This window comes from Capsicum annuum, chromosome 11 (assembly GCF_002878395.1).
Source record: "Capsicum annuum cultivar UCD-10X-F1 chromosome 11, UCD10Xv1.1, whole genome shotgun sequence".
Taxonomy (NCBI): domain Eukaryota; kingdom Viridiplantae; phylum Streptophyta; class Magnoliopsida; order Solanales; family Solanaceae; genus Capsicum; species Capsicum annuum.
In genome coordinates this window covers 192,896,196-192,919,546 of record NC_061121.1, presented here as the reverse complement: position 1 = coordinate 192,919,546, position 23,351 = coordinate 192,896,196, and positions in this window count along the sequence as shown.

Here is a 23,351-nt window from a genome sequence, read left to right as displayed (position 1 = left end):
ATGATGTACTCCCTCTGTCATATTTATGCGACAATCCTTCCGCTTCAGTCAATTATAAAAGTAATTTTTTAATATTTAATAATAATTTAATTTTAAAAGTGGTACTTTATTCTTAATTAGATAATTTATACCATAGGAATTTCTATGGCATATTTTATGGTCACAGTTTTTCTTTAAAAAACAAAAATCGTACCCACTTAAATACTCTACGTAAATTGAAACTGAGAAGTAACAAAGAGAAAAGTGGATAAATTTACACTTGTTTTCTTTAATGTTGATTCTATCAAGAAAAAAGAAATAATTAAAATAAAAAAGACAAAAATTACCAACAAGGACAAAAAAAGAAGGTAAAATGAAAAAGACAAAAATTATCAACAAGGACAAAAAAAAGAAGGTAAAAGCAACAAACAAAAACTTAGTCAAAACTATAAACGCATTTATATATGACTGTTAAAAATTCTTGATTACATGAAGTTTAATAATGGCCAAACCCATTGATAGGACCTCAAACTTGTCCCGAAAATTCACTTAGACTTCTATACTAAGGCTTGTACCTATCAGGCACCTCAAATATTAAAATTGATACCTATCAGACACAAAATGCTGATTTGTTTTTAAATTAAAAAATTATATTTAAATTATTTTATTAATATAATTTTTAATTATTATAATTTCTTAATTAAAAAAGGAAAAAGAAAAGAACCCCCCACACCCCTTCATTGTCGTCCTCACCCCACCCTTCTTGTCTTCATCGTCTTCCTCACCCCCACCCTTCCCGTCATCATCGTCGCCCTCACCTTACCCCCTGCTCATCATCGTCCTCACCCTACCCCCAAGTTCATCGCCAATCCCCACACTTTTCGTCATCATTGTTTTCCCAACAAAAGCAAATGATAACATTATTCTCCAAAATCAGAATCCAAAATTGATTGTGGAATATTGAAATGTAGAAATTAAAAGGCGTTTGTCATCTCCATTTTCGATCACAGCCGAGCAAACATCATTACTCAAAATAAAATATAAACCCAAAAAACTTATTAAAAATTATATCAAAAAATTCAATACTCAATAGAATTAATTCGTGTCCTCTCAATCTTTCTTTCTTGTCATCTTCTTCGTCTGCTAAACTTATACAAAGCTAAAAAAAATAAAAAGAAGCCATTGAAGGACAAGCTCAACAACATGGAAAGGACTACGTGGACCACTACCAGCACCATTGCTTGATTTTGCTGAATGGAAACAAATTAAACCAATTAAATCAACCAACAAAAATGAAAAAAAAAAAAGATAAAAAAAGAAATACCTTTGCTGATGGCAGTGAGAAAAATGAAGAAGAAAAGGGATAGGTAGGTTGGGGGAGGGAGAGGGTGGGTATGGATTTACCTTTTAATTTTTATTTTTTTTGAATTATTAAGAATTGAAAATAAATTTTATTTTTAAATTTGAAAACTCATTTTTAAAGTTAGATTTGGGCCCATTTGCCACATGTCATCATTTTATTGGTTATTTTTTGCCACGTCTGGCGAGTGTATTACACACACTCCATGCCTATTGCTGATTATGCAAAAAATGTTCAATTGGAATAAAATTCGGGGGTTTAGGGGTCTGATAGATATAAGCCTTAGTTTAGGGGCCTAAGTGAATTTTCGGGATAACTTTGAGGGGCTATCGATGGGTTTGACCTTTAATAATTGATAGAGAAAAGTTTGAATGATGAGAAGCAACTTGATCACTGTATTTGATTGCATACTAGAAAATGTTTACTTTAGAATTTCCCAAGGTAAACAAACTCACCTCATAACAAATATTATGCTTGTAATTTGTTTTTTTATTTTGGTTAAAGGGTAGTTATACATATTGCATCAATACTAGTAAGAACTACAGAGAGTTGAGTTTTGTCCTGGCCACTATAATATCTGCCACATTATTTACAGGCAAACTTCCAATATCTTCCCTAGGACTTAGCCTACTGTTAACACTACTACTATACCCCTTCGTTCCATAATAAGTTAATTGTTGGATTTTGGCACACGTGTTAAGAAAAAAAAAGTAAAGACATAAATTTGTCATGTTTTTTTATTTTGACACTTCAAATTTCAAAACCTTAATAATGATACATCACACTCAATGCACATTTAATGAAGGGTAAATTATGACTAAATTTCCAACATTTATCTTGAATTATGGACCATTCACTTATTTTGAACACTAAAAAAAATACTCCAATAATTCACTTATTGTGGAACGGAGGGAGTACATAGCAAAAAAGGACTGACACAGATGCACCTGTCTAATAGTGAACTCTCCTTGTTTAGCGACATTCAAAATTTCATATGCGGATCTTGGAGGGTCCCAAAACACAGTAGTAGTAGTGGAAGTAATTGTAGTAGTAATGGACATCCTAGCAAACCTATCATCTAGTACATTCTGTTCTCTGTAGACATCGAGAACTTATGGATTACCCAATTATTGGAGGAGGCACCTGCAGTCCGACAAAATAAATGAGTTAGAAGAACTGTTAGGTAGTAGTGAGTTCGTCAATTCTTTTGATTTCACATTAACTTCTAATGGGTAGAGGTTATACTGAAGAGCTAATTACAACCCCCTAAACAAAGCAAAGATTTCAGTATCGAGGTTAATGCGATACGTGGTTTTCTCAGTAAAGCCTAAGATCTGCTCCTATTGCGGCCGACTCCACACGCAAGTGTATGTGGTTGGATAAGTAATACAGTAGCTCTAAATGAGACAAATATTGAACCCACAGGGATAACTAGTTTAGCAATTTACATAATCAAGTAATCATAATATTTCAATCAAGTGTTGTGATATGTCAAAGGGTTTGTAACAATTATTATTTCCTAACAATATGTGAATAAAGAAAAGTGTTGTGCACAATTTTAGAAAAGTTGAAATCAATAAGAAGAGAGATTCCAGGGCTACAACACATCACACAATCATGTTTGGCATTCATCTGTCTCAATGAACTTTATTTCTCTATTTGCGAGCTGTGGGGCTAAATGTACGATTCATGAATGGTCATCCTCTAAATTATTTATTCCAATTAGTCTCATAACTAGATCGTTGAGCGGGAATGTGAGTTTCTAATCCAAATGCTTTAACATTTTTATCCCGTATGTAGCCAAATAAGGCAGACTAGGTATCTTTGTTAAGAATTCGTGCCCTACTGATTATCTTATTTTTGCCTAACTGTTGCTTATCGATGGATCGGGTTGCCTGACGTGTTCCACTGACGTATTCCAAGGAAGCAGTAAAACAAAAAGTAAAGAACATAATGATTTTTACGTGGAAAACACCCGGCTCAAAAAGGTGTAAAAAACCATGACCTGTACCTCTACAGGATTTAACCCCAACTTCACTAAATAACTCTGAGCCTTAACAACAACTGATTACAAAACTCTTGTAACCAAGAAATAGGAATTAAAACTCTAATCCCTATCACTCAACAACTAGAAATTATAAACTCTAATTCCTAACTACACACACACCTCCTAAGGTATGCTTTTCAAAAGTCTCTGAGTTTTTCCCAACTCAAAGACTAGCTCCTAATTTAGTTTATAACACACTGAAACTAATATTACATCAATAGTTCAAACACAATAAACAGCTCTAAAAATCAACGAAATCTTAGCTGGATTCTATACTTAGGACCAGGTACTTCAATGTGTTTCTTCAGTGATTGAGTAGCACTTCATGAAGTCAATCTGTCGATTATGCTTTTCTGCTTTGTAAGTGTGTGAATTATTCTGACTGATGCATCTTCTATTTAAGCATAGATCTTCAAAGATTCATTGTTTATTTCAAACTTCTCCTTTAATTATAACTCTTATTGCATAGATTCTACTTCAAGTGAGACTCTTTCTTTAATTCCAACTCTTGTCTCCTTAGTGTTGTAGTGTAACTCCAACTCTTTTAAATCAACACATGTTTATTTATCAAAATCTTTATCCTCCCACACATAGGACTCTTCAAGATAACTCAGAAGTGAAACTCCTTCTTCACGTAGGACTCGTTTTTCAACTCAAATTGCTTTCCCTTATCATTAAGTATTTGAATCAAATTCAACTTGTTATATTTCCCACATTATCAGTAGCTTGAGTATATTAGAATTAGGCTTGCTTATTCGTTCTTGTCTTTAACCAATCTTGTCTGCATCTATCAGTGAAAATGGAAATCTATTTTCCTATGCATGGACCAACTCAAGTAATATGTGTCATTCATGTGTCAGTTTGTCAATCATCAAAACTGTATAGTACCCAACAAATTCCCCCTTTTTGATGATGAAAAATCTCTTGTATAGCTTAAGTAACATGTTTCATTCATGTGTCAGTTTGTCAATCATCGAAACTACATAGTACCCAATAAATTTCTCCTTTTTGATGATGACAAACCTTTTTTCTTGTGCATTCAACCATCTTCACCTGTAGGCACTAAAGTATAAAATACTAAAATGAAATAAGTTAGTCAATAGGTTATAAACATTGCACAACCCTATTATCTTTCCCCTTTTGGCATCATCGAAAAACCATTTCAATGCAATAATATACTAGCCAAAGTGATTTGTTAGGCTATTCATGGCCACTGGGGCTATCACCAAAACAATCAAATAAAGACTCTAGCCAATATAGAAATGTATTAAAGAGACCAAAAATGAGTCAATTTAGCAAAGATAACCATTCCATTTAACTGAAAGAGCATATTCCACATTAACCTAAGCTAGTACTAAACAAAACAAAACAATTAAGCATTAATAAAAAAAATATGGTATAAAAGTGGAACATGGCTAATGATACAAATAGTGAAGAGAAATGAGGAACAAGTGATATCAACTGTGTCAATTGACGAATGACTTCAACATTTTCATCCCTCACTTAATCAAGGTCAAGCTTCAAAGTCATGATCCAAGACTGAAGGACCACTTATTCCACTTCATGACTATCTTGTGCAGCTTCAAGTTCAGATATTTTTTTTAGCCAAATTATTTTTTTTCAATTTTATTTAGTTCTAGCCTTCTTTATTGAAACTGGTAGAGCAACATGATTCATCTGTGCAAGAATATATATTGTTGTTTTCTAAGTCAACCTGAACTAGGACTGAGAAATCCAAAAAAATAACCAATTAGGAACTAAAAAGGAGATCATATCCCTTTTCATTTCTTAGAAAACTTATGCTGCATGTGATTGATGATAAAGCTTGGAAAATCTATGGTACACAAATGATATTTTGGTTGAGAGAGAAGAAGGAATTTCTGGTGTAGGATTAAAATATTTGTGCACAACTATTTGGAGAGAATAAAAGAAAGTTTGGTCAACCAATTCGTCAGCTTTATAAGACAAGGGGAAAATGAAGTATGAGGAATTAAATGCTCAACTGTTTCAACTTAGACAACCTATACTTATGTCAGTGAAGAACATACCTGATAAGAAGAACTTTGTGGTCACAATTGCTTGCTTGTACCTATTTTTCTGCACAATTTAATACAAAATTATGTTAGAAAAGTCAAAAATCTGGAATTGGGACACACAACTAAATGTGCAAGACTGAATAGAATAACTTTTTAGCTAATAAGATTAAAAAATGATTATTCTAGTCAATTATTGAGGGGAATTCATGCAATTTTAATCATCCCTAAGTCTAACCTATTCCTTTCAAAATGCTCTCTACTTAGTGCCTTTGGGGCTTACATAGTCAACATTTTTATAGCCTTCAAGAGTGAAATTGCTTTCCTTTGGATACCATAGTCTCAATCCATTGATTCCCATGGGATATCTTAAGATCTTTTTGACAACACCAATTCTTATAAACTACCAACAAAATTACCAGCAACTTGTGTTGGTTTAATTGATGCATCCATTTCTTTATTTGTTGTCCCCCCTGTCAATATGCCCTCAGTCTGTACAACAGTTGGACCAGGTAGTACAATATGTTCTTATGCATGCTCATCAGTTTCATTGTCATCCTCTTAATTTCATTTTTTTAAAATCTCCCTTGCTTCCCACTTACACGAGCACTACAAATGTGGTCATCTTTCAAATGATCCATTCCCCCTTTAAATATGGTGAGTAAAAGAAACTTTATTTTCTTCTAGTCTTATGCCTTAAGCAAGATTTATTTATGCATAAATTTTTTTTGCCTCCTTTCACTCTCACATGCAAAACAAATTAGGGGTTAACTTTAGGCACCCAGACAAGCTTGGGTCCTTTCTTATGAGTAAATAGATGAATCAGATTTCTTCTAGCCCATGCAGGCAACAGGTTACGTGACCAATTTCTCTGATCAAGTTTAATTATCCTTTTCTTGGTCTGAGATAGTTTATTTGCCAGATTTAGACTGCTGGATCTATTTTTTGCAGCAATAGGACATTCAGTGGTTGGGTGTCCTAGTTTTCTACAAATATAACATAAATCTTTGTAGGAAATAGTTTATTTGTGAAAACCTATGCCAACCCTCTCATTTTGAGTTCTACTACTTAGATGATTAACAATTCTAGATGACTTGGTCCATCGGTTAGCTCTTTCAAGATCAAGTTTTATCTTAGAGTTTTCTTGAGTTAGCTTTCTAACCTTTTCTCTTTGACAAAACAATTTATCTTTTCTTTGTTTAAGTTCAGACTCAATTCTTTGATGACTTTCACTCATGGCTCCTTTTTTCTTTTCAGTAATTGACAACTTTAAGATTTCTGATTTTAGATCTAGGTTTGATGAACCAAGTTGACTAACTTGTTCCATTAGGGTGCAGTTTTCTGTATCAATGACTTTTTTGCAAGTTTCAAGATCAATGTAATCAAACTTTAGACTTCAAAAAACATTGAATAACTGATCCCTTTTAGACGTGAGCTCGTGAAAATCATCAACCAATGCGTTCATCAAGGGAATTAATCTTTTCTTAGAACAAAGATGCAATTTATCTTTAAGATCAAGTATACTTACCTCAGATTTTACTTCTTTTTATTTCATGTCTGAGTGACCTATAGCCATAAGTGCACTTTCATCAACTCAATCATCATCAGATTCTTCTGAGCTTGGTCCCCATGCAGCCATGTAACAAATGATTCCTTCCTTTTGGAGTAAGATTTCTCTTTTTCAGCTCTTATATTTTTTTGCCCAATTTCCCACAATGGACCATCCCTGATCATGTGATCTGTATCTTCATACTTGAAATAACCAGTTTGAGACTTATAGTTGGAACAACACCTTCTAATCGTTCCTCTCTTGTTCTGCCACTTTTCTTTCTTAAAATACCTTTTGAAATTCTTGGTAAGCTTTCTATTATCTAGATCTGATTCTACACTGTCAGAATCTTTTAGTGCTATTGACTTATCCTTAATTCTTTTATTTTTCTCTAAGGTATTCATGTCCTTCTCATATGTGTTTGCAAGAGTCTCCAAAATTTGTTTTGCAGTGGTGCAACCTGAGATCCTGCTATATTCATCTGGTCTAAGTCTGTAAATAAGAATATACTTAGCTTTTGTATTCTTTCCAAGCATTTTAAAGTCGGCCTTATCATGCTCACTCTTGTCTTTTAATACATCCTTATTTTCAGCATCCTTCTTTATGGAGTGTTGAGGTCCATCAATAATTCTATTCCAGAGTTCGTAATCAACATCTTGAAGAAAATCTTTCATCCTTTCTTTCCATCATGAGTAGTACTATCCATTGAACAGTGGAGGCCTATTGATGTCTTGTCCTTCATAGTAGACAGTAGGTGGTGCAAAATTCATCATATTGAACTTTGTCTTAGGTGCTAGCCCTTTTTAAGACAACCTGTCTCTGATACCACTTGTTAAGAATTCGTGCCCTACTGATTATCTTATTTTTGCCTAACTGTTGCTTATCGATGGAACGGGTTGCCTGACGTGTTCCACTGACGTGTTCTAAGGAAGAAATAAAACAGAAAGCAAAGAACACAATGATTTTTACGTGGAAAACACCCAGCCAAAAAAAGGTGTAAAAAATCACGACCTGTACCTCTACAGGATTTAACCCCAACTTCACTAAACAACTATGAGCCTCAACAACTACTGATTACAAAACTCTTGTAACCAAGAAATAGGAATTATAAAGTCTAATCCCTATAACTCAACAACTAGGAATTATAAACTCTAATTCCTAACTACATACATACCTCCCAAGGTATGCTTTTCAAAAGTCTCTGAGTTTTCCCCAACTCAAAGACTAGCTCCTAATTCAGTTTATAACACACTGAAACTAATATTACATCAATAGTTTAAACACAATGAACAACTCTAAAAACCAATGCTAAAACTCTTAGCTTGATTCTATACTTAGGACCAGGTTCTTCAATGTATTTCTTTAGTGATTGAGTAGCACTTCGTGAAGTCAATCTATCGATTGTCCTTTTCTGCTTTGTAAGTGCGTAAATTATTCTGACTGATGCATCTTCTATTTAAGCACAACTCTTCAAAGATTCATTGTTTATTTCAAACTTCTCCTTTAATTAGAACTCTCATTGCATAGAGTTGTACTTCAAGTGGGACTCTTTCTTTAATTCCAACTCTTGTCTCCTTAGAGTTGTAGTAAAACTCCAACTCTTTTAAATCAACACGTGTTTATTTATCAGAATCTTTCTCCCCCCACATATAGGACTCTTCAAGATAACTCAGAAGTGAAACTCCTTCTTCGCGTAGGACTCTTTTTTCAACTCAAAGTGCTTTCCTTTATCGTTAAGTGTTTGAATCAAATTCAACTTGTTATATTTTCCACATGATCTGTAGCTTATGTATATCAAAATTAGACTTGCTTATTCGTTCTTGTCTTTAAGCAATCTTGTCTGCATCTATCAGTGAAACTGGAAATCTATTTTCCTATGCGTGGACCAACTCAAGTAACATGTTTCATTTATGTGTCAGTTTATCAATCATCAAAACTATATAGTACCCAACAATGTTATTCTCCTAGTTACGAATCACCCTACTTTCGTAAGAGATGAACTTATTCTTTGTGCTCCTTATACCATTTTCTTACTCTCATGGTCAGTTCATAAAATAATTACACATATATTCTAATGTTGGCGATACACTAAAATAGTAATTTCAAGAACACAAGCACAATATAATGAGAAATAAACTTCATTAATTTAGACTAATACCAACCAATCATGTTTTGATCATAACCCTAGAGCAAGGGTAATTAGCCACTCATACTTTGAAACAAAAGAAAAAATGTAATCATGTTCATCCCAAAGATTAAAGAGTGTTAGAATTTACAAAAGAAGAACCCTAATAGAATAACCCTTAGCCTCTCTTCAATGTTCTAAATACTGTGCAAAATCTCTTAAAAATGGGCTTAGAGTACTTATAAATGCATGGTGGAATTACCCCAAGCCCTTGGCTTGATTTAAAAAAAATTTTGTGCCGCCTACAAGGGAGGGTCGCGCCGCACAGTCTGATATGCACCCTAGGAGTCACAACACAAGCCTTAGCGCTCACCCTAGGGGTGCATCACGGGTCCTAGCATGCACCCTAGGGGTCGCGATGCGTGGCCTAGCATGCACCTTAAGGGTCGCAATGCGCGGCACTCTACTGTAGTCTCCGATTGCTCTATTTTTCTCCCGTTTTACATTATTTGCACTTCGTGATCTTTCTATGTCTCCATATTCTTCATTCACTCTTGAAATCACTTAGGTTAGCTCATTTACATCAATAGTAAGATAAAATATATGTAACTATGACACCTTGCTCTTAAAACTTAGCTCAAATATGGGTTAAACATGTTATTTAGGTGTATAATACACCTAAAATCACAATCCCGCTCTAAAAGCTTCGTTCATCCTTGAACAACTTTATACTTTATAATCACCACATGGTCCTCCAATATCACTAATTAAAATAAGATACTCAAGTTAAGATCACACAATAAATATGAACAATAAGTATTATATCTCAGCATACCACGTAAACGTATGAATAACCACTTGAAACCTCCCAACCTCAAGAATGAACTCTATAAAATTAGAAAACTCATGCACATTTCCCAATCAAGAAATCACATAAGGGTTTTATTCGTCAGTGAACATGCTCCCCTCACAACAAGAGAGTACCCCAACATCACTCAGCACGTACAATTTAGCACACACTTGATGGTAAAGATAAAATTTTTGCTTACTCTCTCAAAGAATTCACATGCACATCGAATGACCCATAAGCTTGCTCTTACTGTAATACTCCACTAATAAATGAATGCTAAGATATAGGATCAAGTAGGACTTTAATGGGCTGTAATTTAGGCTAATGGATGGGTAGGTACTATTTTTGATACAAATAGTGACTAACTTTTCCAAGCGCTTTAATACATCACATTATCATCAAGCTCGGTTTCAACCAACGCGTTTTGCCACCATTTTTTAATTCACACTCTCTTTTGTTTCGACCTATCTCCTTAGGTTATCTTGCATAACGGATGTAGGGAGTTTCTCCTATCATCAAATACATCATGGTTATCACTTTTATCCGTCCTCTTTTTTATTTTTATTTTTTATTTTTGTTATACTTCCTACTAGTCCATAACAAAAGACTATTTACCATACTAATATCGACTATGTTGGGGCTTCATTTTCACCTCTTCCTTTGTCAACTTCACAATCCCACTCTCTTAATTTTCCAACTAAAGTGATTAGAGGTTTGGTATCAAATTATGATTAACCAAAGAAAAGGAATAGGTCATATATGAGGTTACCAAACAAATAGGCTAAAGGCTCAACAGGGATTACTAAGATCATGCATAAGGGGTAGGAAACACATGTATTAACATAGATATCAAAGGAAGGCCTATATCCTCTCCTAAACCTTACACACTTTATTTTACTTTGCACACACATCGCGTAAGTTCTAGACACCACAATGCAAATGGAATAGACAAACAACTCACTCGCATATGGCACATGTTCAAATCAAGATGGACCCTTTTAGATTCTCAATCAAGTAATGACATGAATTCAAATTTAAGCTAAAATTATGCAAGAGTCATATAATTGAGCCTAGATATTTCAAAAGTAGTCATCCACCTATTACACATGCTTTCCATACCTTTTTCCCATACTTGTGTCATACAGTCATGCAACCAACAAGAGCAATTAATGTCCATTTTGTGAAAAGTTTCTACTTTTTTCCTCTCTACACATGACTAATATTATCTTAACTATGACTCTAATTACACATCCTAGTCCTAAAACAATAAAAATTTAATCCTACTCAGTTCAACGGGACTATCCTAAGGAAAAGAACCAAAAATAAAAGCCGAATAACCCAAAAATAAAACAAATAAAAGCAAACAAATAAGCACTCCTACCAAATCACAATGAGTCAACCAAGTTCGAGTTACTACTAATAAAACAACAATAGATTAACTAAGTCCAGTATTCGCAGTTTAGCTAATACACCCAAGGAACACTTTTACTCCACCGCCCACTTAAAAAAAAGAAATATCCTCAGTGCATACAAAATAAGAACAAAAAGATAGGGCAAGAACTTCCTGAGCCTAGTAATCATCCTTCTCCATATTGAGACTCTGATATTCCGCCTTAGAATCCTTTTCATCAGAATTAATCTCTATATCAGAATCGACTAAAAATAATTATTATCAGTCAACATATCATTTAACCAACTCTCTAAAAGTCTGGCCTACTCAATACATTGCTCTAGAATGCTCATTCAAGGGGTAATCACTGTCCAACTACCGTAGCTCCTCAGTGGTATGTGCTTGACCTCCATACATCAGAGTCAGCCTCGTCATGCCATATAAGTGATAGAAGAAGCTATTATCTTGTGCATTCCTCTCAACAGTAGTGAGGGTTGGCTAGCCCATGGAAAAAATTAGGATCCTTAACCTTTGTAACATGAGACCCTCTCAATAGGTGGCTTGTAATCTCCAGTTCCTTCTCGACCTCATTCTCTCACTAGAACTTGTTCAGTAGGCCCCAAAGCTAAATCTAATACTCTTTTGCACCTTGGCCTTCCGCATGGCTATACGATTCACTACACCAATATTCATCAGAACATCAGTAATTAAAGCATAAATAAGACATACCTAATTATGTGAAATTTTAGTGAAGTGGGACCCCAGAATAAGACAAGTGCCAACAATCCACAACCAAATGCGAGCTTCCTTATTCAAATGAGCATAGGGGAAAGTTTTGTAAAATCCCCTATCTTTGTGATGCTTCTAACAAGCCATAGATCATGAACCATACAATATGTGCTGGATAGCTTTATAGGATAGCTGTCTGTACAACTATCTTAATCGAGAATGATCAACCTTCGGTGTGCCAAGGAGAAAGTTAAGTGCCACTGCAGTCAACTTCACAATCTGTGGGGCTCTTTATTATCTTTGTACCATTGGACTTCATCTTTCTCAACCAATTTCACACATAACCTTCAGTGAATATTTTAAGAAACAGACGGGACAATCAGATTTGCAGTGGTTGGCTGCCTTGTACAAGCATATTTTTGTCCTTTGCGGGAGCTAGATATAACTATCTTACTGTCATAAACCAAACCAGGGCCTAGTGGTGATGGGTATCTCAAGTTCGCCAAGGGATGGATACCACTCCTATTAACTTAGCCAACTAGAACACAATACAACTCGCAGCAACTGAGTTTTAAACATATAAAAAGATAGACCTGAGTTTCGAACATATAAAAAAATAGATAAATCAATAACAAAAGGGATCTAATAATCCACAACACAATCCACCCACATTTCATCCACAAAAGCCTCTAAGAAACCAAACCAAACCAAACATCAAATTAGGTCGAAATATGCTCCCAACCATGACAGCGACAATGACAATGAAAATGTTAATGTGAACTCTTTAATTCTAAAATATGGAAAGAACCAACGGAATGACCAAACTTCCTAAAGGATGGAAGCTTACCACTTCACTGTGGACTAACTGGATCACCCAATGCTGTACAAGGGTAAAAGAAGTATCTTCGGATCCTACATTATGAAATAATGTAGCATCCTAGGTTGATTAGCAAGATGAGCGCTATCATGTAACTCAGGATAAGGGATAAAGTAATGCCATTCCAAAATCAATCCAAAACTCAATGTACATGTTCACATATATGCAAATATACATATATACATAATGCCGGGGTAGGGAAACAAGGTATAAGCATGAATTTTATAACCATTAACCTAGACTGTGTAGCTCTAACTATCCTAAAAACACCCATGGGCTATATGGGCCTGGCTCTCCCTACTGGGAAGGCCCTAGTTCATATTAGCCACACGAACCGAACAAACACGAGGAAGGGATAGGGAGTCCATCTTACCAACTATTCTGAAATATATTAATAGTGTGAACTATGCACACGGTCATAAAGACCCCTAGACTGGTAAATGTGGTTTCCAGTATCAATCCCTTTATGGCCTCCACCTTTCAAGGCGAGCTACACAACTCCTTTTAAGCCCAATTAAAACATTTAGCACATAACCCATCCATTTAACATAAAAGTTATCCATTTAAGCATTTACCAAATGGTATCTTCTTACTAATTGAACTTGCAAGTCAATTCGACCATGCCATTCCAATTATCCACCAACTTGGGGAATTCACGACCCCCAAGCTCCAATTTAAAATCATATCATGGCCACTAGGGCCTTTCAAATCCATTTATAGTCCTTTAAACTTTTATGCAATGCATAAATTTAGAAAAAATTGGCAAAACCATATTTCTAGCCAATTATTCAAGTGGGTTGAGGTAATTACCAATTCTAAGACCAACAATCCATTTATTTGGGCAAATCCATGACCCATGTCCTATCCATAATACCCCTGCACCCCACTAGATTTCCAAATTCATCAATCAAGCATAAACAATGCAAGTAGACCATGGGGATACCATTTAGACAAATATAATACAAAACTCCTCAACCCAACATTCAAAACCAATCATTTAGGACCATGGAAATACCAAGACATTGCATGTCATAATGAGAGTTCAAGTTTATGGAGACATATACATGAATGAGAATATCAAGAATTTGGAGAAGAAACCACAAAAATTGACCCTTAGATGCTCAGTCCCTTTAAAACCCTAGTTTTTCTTGCTTGGAAAATTAGACAGAGTCAAAAAGTAGTTTATGATTGTCTTAGTGATGAAAATAACCCCCTTTAGGTGTTTTATGGTCGTGGGTTATGATTGGGGAAAGAGGGAAATGACCAAAGTACCCTCAGTTAAAAGTGCAGAAAATTGGTTGCAAGTCATTACGGGTCACGTCATGACTCATAATAGTGGGTACAAGTCATTTTATATACTCGTAGTCAGGGTAGTAACTCAGGGCAACCTTCACTGGTTTGGTCACGAGTCACACTATATGATTCATGACCATACCTTATAGTTCGCAGTGTCCTAGTCGTACTCAGGATAGAAATATTGAGTACTCCATTGGTATGGTCACGAGTCCTTCCCTATGAGTAGTGACCACACCTTATGACTCATGAGGTGCCAGTCATAACTTAGGGAGTGAGCTCAAAACTCAGAAATTTTAGAGGCAAAAATATAGGGTGTTACATTCTTTCCCCCTAGGATCATTATCCCCGAATGATGAATAAAAGCATCTGTTAGCATAATTGTAAGGTAGGAACACAATCATAAAGTCATTAACAAAGTTAGAAAATAAAAAGAGTAGGAAAAAAAATATCTTAAGCATGATTATCCACCCCAAGGAACAAGAACAGATATTTGGACTTCATGTCCTCTTCAGCCCCCGAAGTAGCTTTTTCTACCTTTTGATTCCTCCATAGAACCTTCATCGAAGCCACATCCTTAGTCCTTAAATAACGGAATTGCCTATCCAAAATATCAACTGGAAATTCCTCATAAGACAAGAAATCTGAAATACCAACATTGTCAATAGGCACGACCAAAGAAGGATCACCCACACACTTTTTTAACATCGACACTCGAAAAACTGAATGAATAGATCCCAATCTCGAAGGCAAATCTAATTTATAAGCAAAATTACCCACTTTCCTTAAAATTAAGTATGGACCAACATAGCGGGGTTTGAACTTCCTCTTCTTCCTAAACCTTAACACTCCTTTCATGGGAGATACCTTCAAGAGAGCCCAATCACCAACCTCGAATTCTAACTCTTTTCACCTTACATCTGTGTAGGACTTTTGGCGACTCTAAGCAGTCTTAAGCCTATCTCTAATCACCTTCACCTTCTTCATGGTTTAGTGAACCAAGTATGGACTAAAAAATCTAGTCTAACTAACCTGAAACCACCCAATAGGAGATCTACACCTCCTACCATAATGAGCCTTAAAAGGAGTCATTCCATAACAAAAGTGATAACTGTTATTGTAAGCAAACTCGATTAAAGAAAAATGGTCCACCTAGGTATCTCTAAAATTAATTTGACAGGCCCTTAGAATATCTTCTAAAGTCTAAATGGTCCTCTCCGCCTGTCTATCCATTTGAGGATGGAATGCGGTGCTAAGGTTAACCCATGTGCCCAAGCCTTTCTGAAGTGAACGCCAAAAGTGAGAAGAAAATTATGTACCTCGATCCAAAATAATGGAAACTAGATCACCATGCAACCTAACTATATCCTCAATAAATAAATTATCATAATCCTCCCCAGAGTAAGTTGTCCTCAAAGGAAAGAAGTGAGCAGACTTAGTCATCCTATACACAATGACCCAAATCAAATCATACTAACTATGAGACCGTGGAAGACTGGTAATGAAATCCATATTGATCATCTCCCACTTCTACACAAGCAAATCTACCTCTTGAGAAAATCCACCAAGACTCAAATGCTCAACGTTCAACTGATGACAAACCATACACTTGGCAAAAATTTTTTGCCATATCCCTCTTCATATTGTTCCACCAATAAATTTTTTTCAAGTCATGGTACATCTTTGTCAAACCCAGATAAATAATATATCTAGACTTATGAGACTCTGTTAAAATCCTTTCCCATAGCCCATCAATATTAGGATCACATAATCTACCTTGGTACCTTAAAATACCATCACCACCAATCTCAAAAGCTAAAACCTTCTACTGACCCACATCATTTCTATTCTGCATAAGAATAGGGTCCAAAACCTATTTCTCCTCCACCTCAGCACCAAGATATGACTTAACTACTTATTGAACAATAACTCTTTCATCCTTGGAATCCAAGAGACAGACTCTTAAACTAGCTAACTATTGAATAACCTTCACTAATCATTGCTTCTCCCCACCACATGAGATAAAATCCCTATGGAAAACCTGCTAAGAGCATCAACAACCATATTAGCTTTCTATGAATGGTAGTGAAGGATCAAATCATAATATTTTAAAGATTCAAGACATTGCCTCTACCAAAGATTCAACTCTTTCTGAGTGAACACATACTGCAATCTCTTATGAAAAGAATAAATGTCAACATGCACCCCGTACAAATAATGGTGCCAAATCTTCAACGCAAACACCATGATCACCAACTCTAGATAATGAGTCAGATAATTTCTTTCATGAACCTTAAGCTTTCTAGTAGAATATGATACCACCTTACCTAGCTGCATTGATCTGAGGTGGATTTATGCACCTCAACGTTGTTCTCCGGGCTTATTTAGCCTTGTTTTAAGGATTTTTTGTGTGCTTAATTAGTGGTTAATGATATAAATGAGCATATAAGTATTAAAATTCTTGATTAAAATGTTTAAGGTGTGTTTAAAACCAGTTTGAAATCAATTTGGTCACTTAGAGTTTAGACGAGAAAACTAGTATTACTAGCTTGAGCTTTGTGTTGTTCTAGTTCATCTTGATAGATTCTAGTGTGAGTAATGAGTTCCTAAGGGTATGATTGTGTAATTATTTGTGTAATAACATGTTTATAGTGATTAAGGTTCAACTAAAATAAGCCAAGAGTCAAAACACTAAGCTAAAGATCAAAAGAACAAAAGAAGTATTCTTAGCTGAGGTTTCTAGTTCATCGTCTTAGATTGTATGTAGTTTTGAGCTCTAATACATGGTGTTTGATGATATAGGATTCTTGGTGAGTTTATAAAAATGATATATGGATAATAAAAAAGCTGTAAGTCAAGTGAAAACATCACCAAAAATCTTGGAATGGATAGACAATATAAATGAATATTTTGGAGTCATTGGCGTGCCACGGACCTTAGCCAGCGCATTAGGGTCCACGCCATGGCCTTGGGTGAATAATAAATGACCAATTACAGTGTTTAACCATGATAATAACGTGACATGGACCCTAGGCACCATGATAAGTGGTGTGGTATGGACCCTAGTTCAAATCGGCAGCTTGTGTCTTCCTATAAATAGGACCCTTAAACATTATCCTACACACCTTAGACGACCTTGAAACTTTGAGTGAGGTTGAAGAAAAATTCAATTAGTTTTTTATCCTTTTAATTTAGTTTTTTTTTAATGGATTTTAACATGTATGATATCACGCAATTATGGTTATGTACATGAGCGGCTAAAAATCTTTTTCCGGGGTTAAGACCACAAACATGATTACTCTTGTTATGAGTTGACTTTGTTTTGATTATTTATCATATTTGGTTATTTATTTATCCTTGTTTTCACTATTTTAAGGATTATCTACCCTTATAATACATCCATAGTCATCTTATGAGCCCGGAAAGAGGAACAAGAGGATAGTATGTAGGGGTAAATAGAATAAGATTGTAATCTTCTACAGAATAAAGTTGTAATTTGCATTTAAGATAGGAATATACCTAAGTGACCTGTTTGGTTCACTTATGGGATGAAATATGATTGCATTTAAATTAGTTCTCACATCTCCGCTCAACGATGTAGTTGTGGGTCTAAGTTAGATAGGTGACTAGAGTCTTGGAAGACCATAGTCATAGTATCAACCCCGTGAATCAACAACAAGATAAGTAACATTACCAATGAAGTTCAATAGCATAGTATGATTGTTCGCTGAGCCTTAACCCTAGATTCCTCCCCATTGATTGTCCAAGACCTTTAATTACCATATTTTTAAGTTTCCTTTATTCAACTTCTAACTCTTTGATTAACTTTGTACCAATCTAATCTCAATAGTTAAACTTGAATTATATAGTTTTTAACACAAGTCCCTAAGGAATCGATACTTGGCTTTAAAAAGTTCACTTTACTACTTGGTGGGACCACGTACACTTGCATGTGCGCTTGGGGTCAACATGCATCAAGACACAATATAGTCCCACTCGAGATGCATCACAGTAAACCACAAAACCATCAACAGCCTCGAGTAGAGTCAAAACTGGTGCAAAAGTCAACTTATCCTTTAGCTTTTCAAAACTACTCTCACAAGCATCGAACCACAAAAACTTTACCTTCTTCTAAGTCAATCGTCAATCGAGTAGCAATAGAAGAGAATCTCTCCACAAACCTCCTATAATACCTAGCTAAACCTAAGAAGCTTCTAATGCCAGTTGGAGTCGTGGGTCTAGGCCTCTAGTTAACCGCCTCAACTTTCTATGGATCCGGCATGATCCCCTCAATAGAGATAACATGCTCGAGAAAAGCTACAACATCCATCCAAAATTCACGCTTAGAGAATTTGGCATACAACCGTTGATCCTTATGAGTCTGCAATACTACTCGGAGGTGATTGACATGATCCTCCTCACTCTTAGAATATACTAAGATACCATAAATAAACACTATCATAAATAAATCCAAAAACTGCCTGAACAATTGATTCATAAGATCCATAAAAGCAGTTGGAGCATTAGTCAACCCGAATGAAATAATTAGAAACTCAAATTGACCATACCAGCTATAAAAAGCAGTCTTAGGGATATCTGCCTCCCTAATCTTTAACTGAAGATGACCCGAGCGATGATGAATCTTAGAAAAATATCTAGCACCCTGAAGTTGGTAAAAAAGGTCATCAATCCTCAAGAGAGGGTACTTATTCCTCACGGTTACTTATTCAACTGTCGATAATCTATGCATATCTGAAAGGACCAATCTTTCTTATGCACAAAAAGAAAAAGAGCACGCTATAGATAAACACTCGGACAGATAAAACCCTTATCAAGAAGATCCTGTAACTGCTCCTTTTGTTCTTTCAAGTCAGCCGAAACCATTATATATGGAGGGATAGAGATAGGATAGGTATCTGATCGAATATTAATCCCAAATTCTATCTCCCTATTAGGACGAATACCAGGGAAGATCCTTAGGAAACACTTGAGGGAACTCATTAACACAGGGATGGATTCAAGGTAGGAACCTTAGAACTAGAACATTGTAACCCAAACTAGATAATAAAGATACCCCTTGGAAATCAGTTTTTAGTCTCTAATATATGAGATAATCTCTCTTTAGGAACTAAGGAACTCCTCTCCCATTCAATTACCAGTTCACTAGGAATTGGAAGCTGACCTTACAGGTCTGACAATATAGAGAAGTATAACACAAATGGAGCCAATCCATCCCTAGGATAGCATAAAAATCCACTATATACAATTCTATAAAATCCACCAAGGTCTCTCTATGAAAGATAGATACCACACAAACCCTATAGACTCTTCTATCCACAATAGAATCAACCATCAGGGAAGACACAGAAAAAGGATAAAAAATACATTCGAAACCAAAACCAAAGTGCATATCCACATAAGGTTTCACATAATAAATGGTAGACCTCAGATCAAGAAAATAGTATACATCACGATAGAAGAGATTTAACATAACAATAACAACATAAAGAGATGCCTCAAGCTCCTGGAAGGTAGCAAGAGCATAGAAACTATTCTGACCAGTGTTATAACTAGAGATAGCACCCTTTGGTGTAGGATCTTAAGAAGTGGTAACCGAGACCTTATTAGCCACCATGGATACTCTACCCGCGGGGAAAGTTCCTATACATATGCCCAAGATAACCGTAACTAAAACACCGATTTGTCCCCTCATCATAATAATTATGGTAACGCTAACCAAAAAATTGACAAGGAGGATAGGGTATGGCTAACTGAGCTTCACTAGGTTGAGATGCCTTAAACCCACTGTTAGTCTAAAAGTAAAAATCACCAGACAACTTAGGATAAGAAGCACTAGCCGTTATATAGGAATTAGAAATTCCCCAATTCTTCTTTCTAGACCACTTCCTACCATCTCTACTACTATTCTGCATATCCTCCACCCTACTCTAAATATAAAAACTTCTTACTTTACCTTTCTCTTATTTTTTCCTACTTTTTTCCTTATTCTCAACCTGCTGCATGTACACCATAAGTATAGAAATATTTATATCATTATTCAGAATAATGCCCTTACACTCCAAAACCAAGTCTTGCGATAAGAAGCAAACTTCCTCATACTGGCCCTTATGCTAGATACCAACTCTGGAGCATAGCGAGACAACTGATGAAATTTTAATGCATACTCCTTCACACTCATCCTCCCCTATGTTAGATTCACAAACTCTTCTGCCTTAACTTTTCTCAACTCTTGAAGAATGAAACAATCAAGGAAGGCCCCAACAACTCATCCGATAATACTGACTCCGCATCATTACCCTTTTACTGCTTCCATACCTTATACCACTCATAAGCTACATCTTTCAACTGATATGTAGCAAACTTTACACTTTCAGAATCAGTAGTATGTAGAACCCAAAATATTTTCTCTATCTCATCCATAAAACCTTGAGGATCCTCCTCAACCTTCAAACTTGTAAAGTTCGGCAATTTCAACCTCATAAACTGTCCAACTTGGGTGACCTCAGAAGAAAGAGTAAAAAACCCCACTTGATCTTATTGGAAAGATTGTCAATAGATAAATAGAATGACAAAACTCTGCATTAGAGATGCCTTCCTGTGGTCACTGAGCATGAGTGTTACTAACTTGAGAAGGACCAATGGGGACTGGTGGAACCCCAGGTGGAGCATAACAATTAGGATCAGATACCCTAGATCTGGTTTGCACTCCATAGGTGGGGTTATTCCCATCCATACTCCTCTTAGGTGGGGCAGAAGTGCCAAAAGATTTTCTAGAAATATCAGATCTTTGGGGAGGCATGATTTGAAATGTAAGAAACTGGAGTTAGACGAATTTCAAGACACTAGACTCTATAGCCCAAAATATAACATAAAAAAGGAAAACCTAAATGTCTTGCAGCCTCCTCTTTATAAGTGTCATGCAGTACAAACCAATTAAAAAAAACTGCTCGACACAGTTTTTTGAATACCCAACAACCTTGAACCAAGGATCTCATACTAATATTGTCAGGACCCGAACTAAGGCCTAGTTGTGATGGGCATATCAAGTTCACCAAGGACCAGAGACCACTCCATTAACCTAGCCAACCAAAATGGAATTCAACTAGCAACAACTGAGTTTTGAATATATAACAAGATAGAGCTGAGCTCCAAACATATAACAAGATAGATAAATCAATAACATAAGGGATCTAAGAATACACAACATAATCCACCCATACTTCATCCATAAAAGCCTCTAAGAAACCAAACAAAATATCAAAATAGGTCAGAGCATGCCCTCAACCAAGACAGTGATAATGTTAATAACAATGTTAATGTGAAATATTCAATTCTAAAATATGGAAAGAAATCGATGGAATAAACAAGCCTTACGAAGGATGAAAGATCACCACTTTATTACGGATTAACCAGATCACCTAATGCTGCATAGGGGTAAAAGAAGTATCTTCAGACCCTATATTATGAAACAATGTTGCATCCTAGGATGGTTAGAGAGATAAGCGCTAGCATGTAACTCAGGATAAAGGATAAAATAATGCCATTCCAAAGTATATATATATATATATATGTATATATATATACACACACACACAATGTCGGGGATAGGGAAACAAGGTATAAGCATGAATTTTAAAACCATTAACATGTACTGTGTATCTTTAACCATCCTAAAACACCCATGGGCTATATTGGTTTGGCTCCTCCCTCCAAAAGGACCCTAGTGTATGTTAGCCGAATGAACCAAAGAAATTTGAGGAAGGGCCAGGGATTCGATCATACTCTAGCCTTTTTGAAATATATAAATCGTGTGAAATATGCACGTAGTTATAAAGGCCCCCACACTGGAAAATATGGTTTCCAGTATTGGTCCACCTTGGGACCTTCACCTTCTACGACAAGCTACATAACCCCCTTTATGCCCAATTAAAACATTTAGCACACAACCCATCCATTTAACCCAAAAGTTATCTATTTAGGCATTTACCGAATGATGTCGTCATACCAATTGAACTTACAAGTCAATTCCACAATGCCATTCTAATTATCCACCAACTTGGGGGAATCCATTACCCCAAGCTCCAATTTAAAATCTTATCATGGCCACTAGGGTATTTTAAAGCCATATATAGTCATTTAACCTTTTATGCAATGCATGAATTTAGAAAAAAATGTCAAAACCATATTTTAAGCCAATTATGCAAGCGGGTTGAGGTGATCACCAATTCCAAGACCAATAATCCATTTATTTTGGGGTAATTCATGACCCTTGTCCCATTCATCATGCTCATGCACCCCAATGGGTTTCAAAATTCATCAATCAAGCATAAATAATTCAAGTAAACCATGGGGATACCATTTAGGCAAATAGAATCCAAAACCCTCAGCCCAATATTCATAACCAAACATTTAAAACCATGGAAATACCAAGCCATTGCATGCGATAGTGAAAATACAAGTTTAGGGAGAGATACATGCCTGAGAATATCAAGAATTTGGAGAAGAAACCATACAAATTGACCCTTAGATGCTCAATCCCTTGAAAACCTTTGATGTTCTTGCTTGGAGAATTATAGAGAGATTAAGAGTAGTTTATAATTGTATAAGTGATGAAAATAAACCCCTTTAGGTGTTTTATTATCGTGGGTTATGATTAGGGGAAGAAGGAAATGACTAAAGTAACTTCAGTTAAATGTGCAGTAAATTGGTCGCTAGTTGTTATGGGTCATATAATGACTCATGATAATATGGTACGATTCATTGTCTAGGCTCGTAGTCTAAGCAGTGACTCAGGGAAACCCTCACTAGTTTTGTCACGAGTCACACCCTATGACTCATGACCAGACATTACGATTAGCAAGTTCCTAGTCGTACTTAGGATTAAAACATTGGCTACTCCACTGGTTTGGTCACGTATCCCTTTCTATGACTCATGACCACACCCTATGACTCTTTAGGCGTAGTCATAGCTTGGACAGTGAGATCAAAAACTCAGAAATTTCAAAGGCAAAAATCTGGGGTGTTACACTTACCCTTCCTCCCTTTTGGTGCCATGAATCGTATCACATATATCAACATGAAGCATTATCAAAGCATAA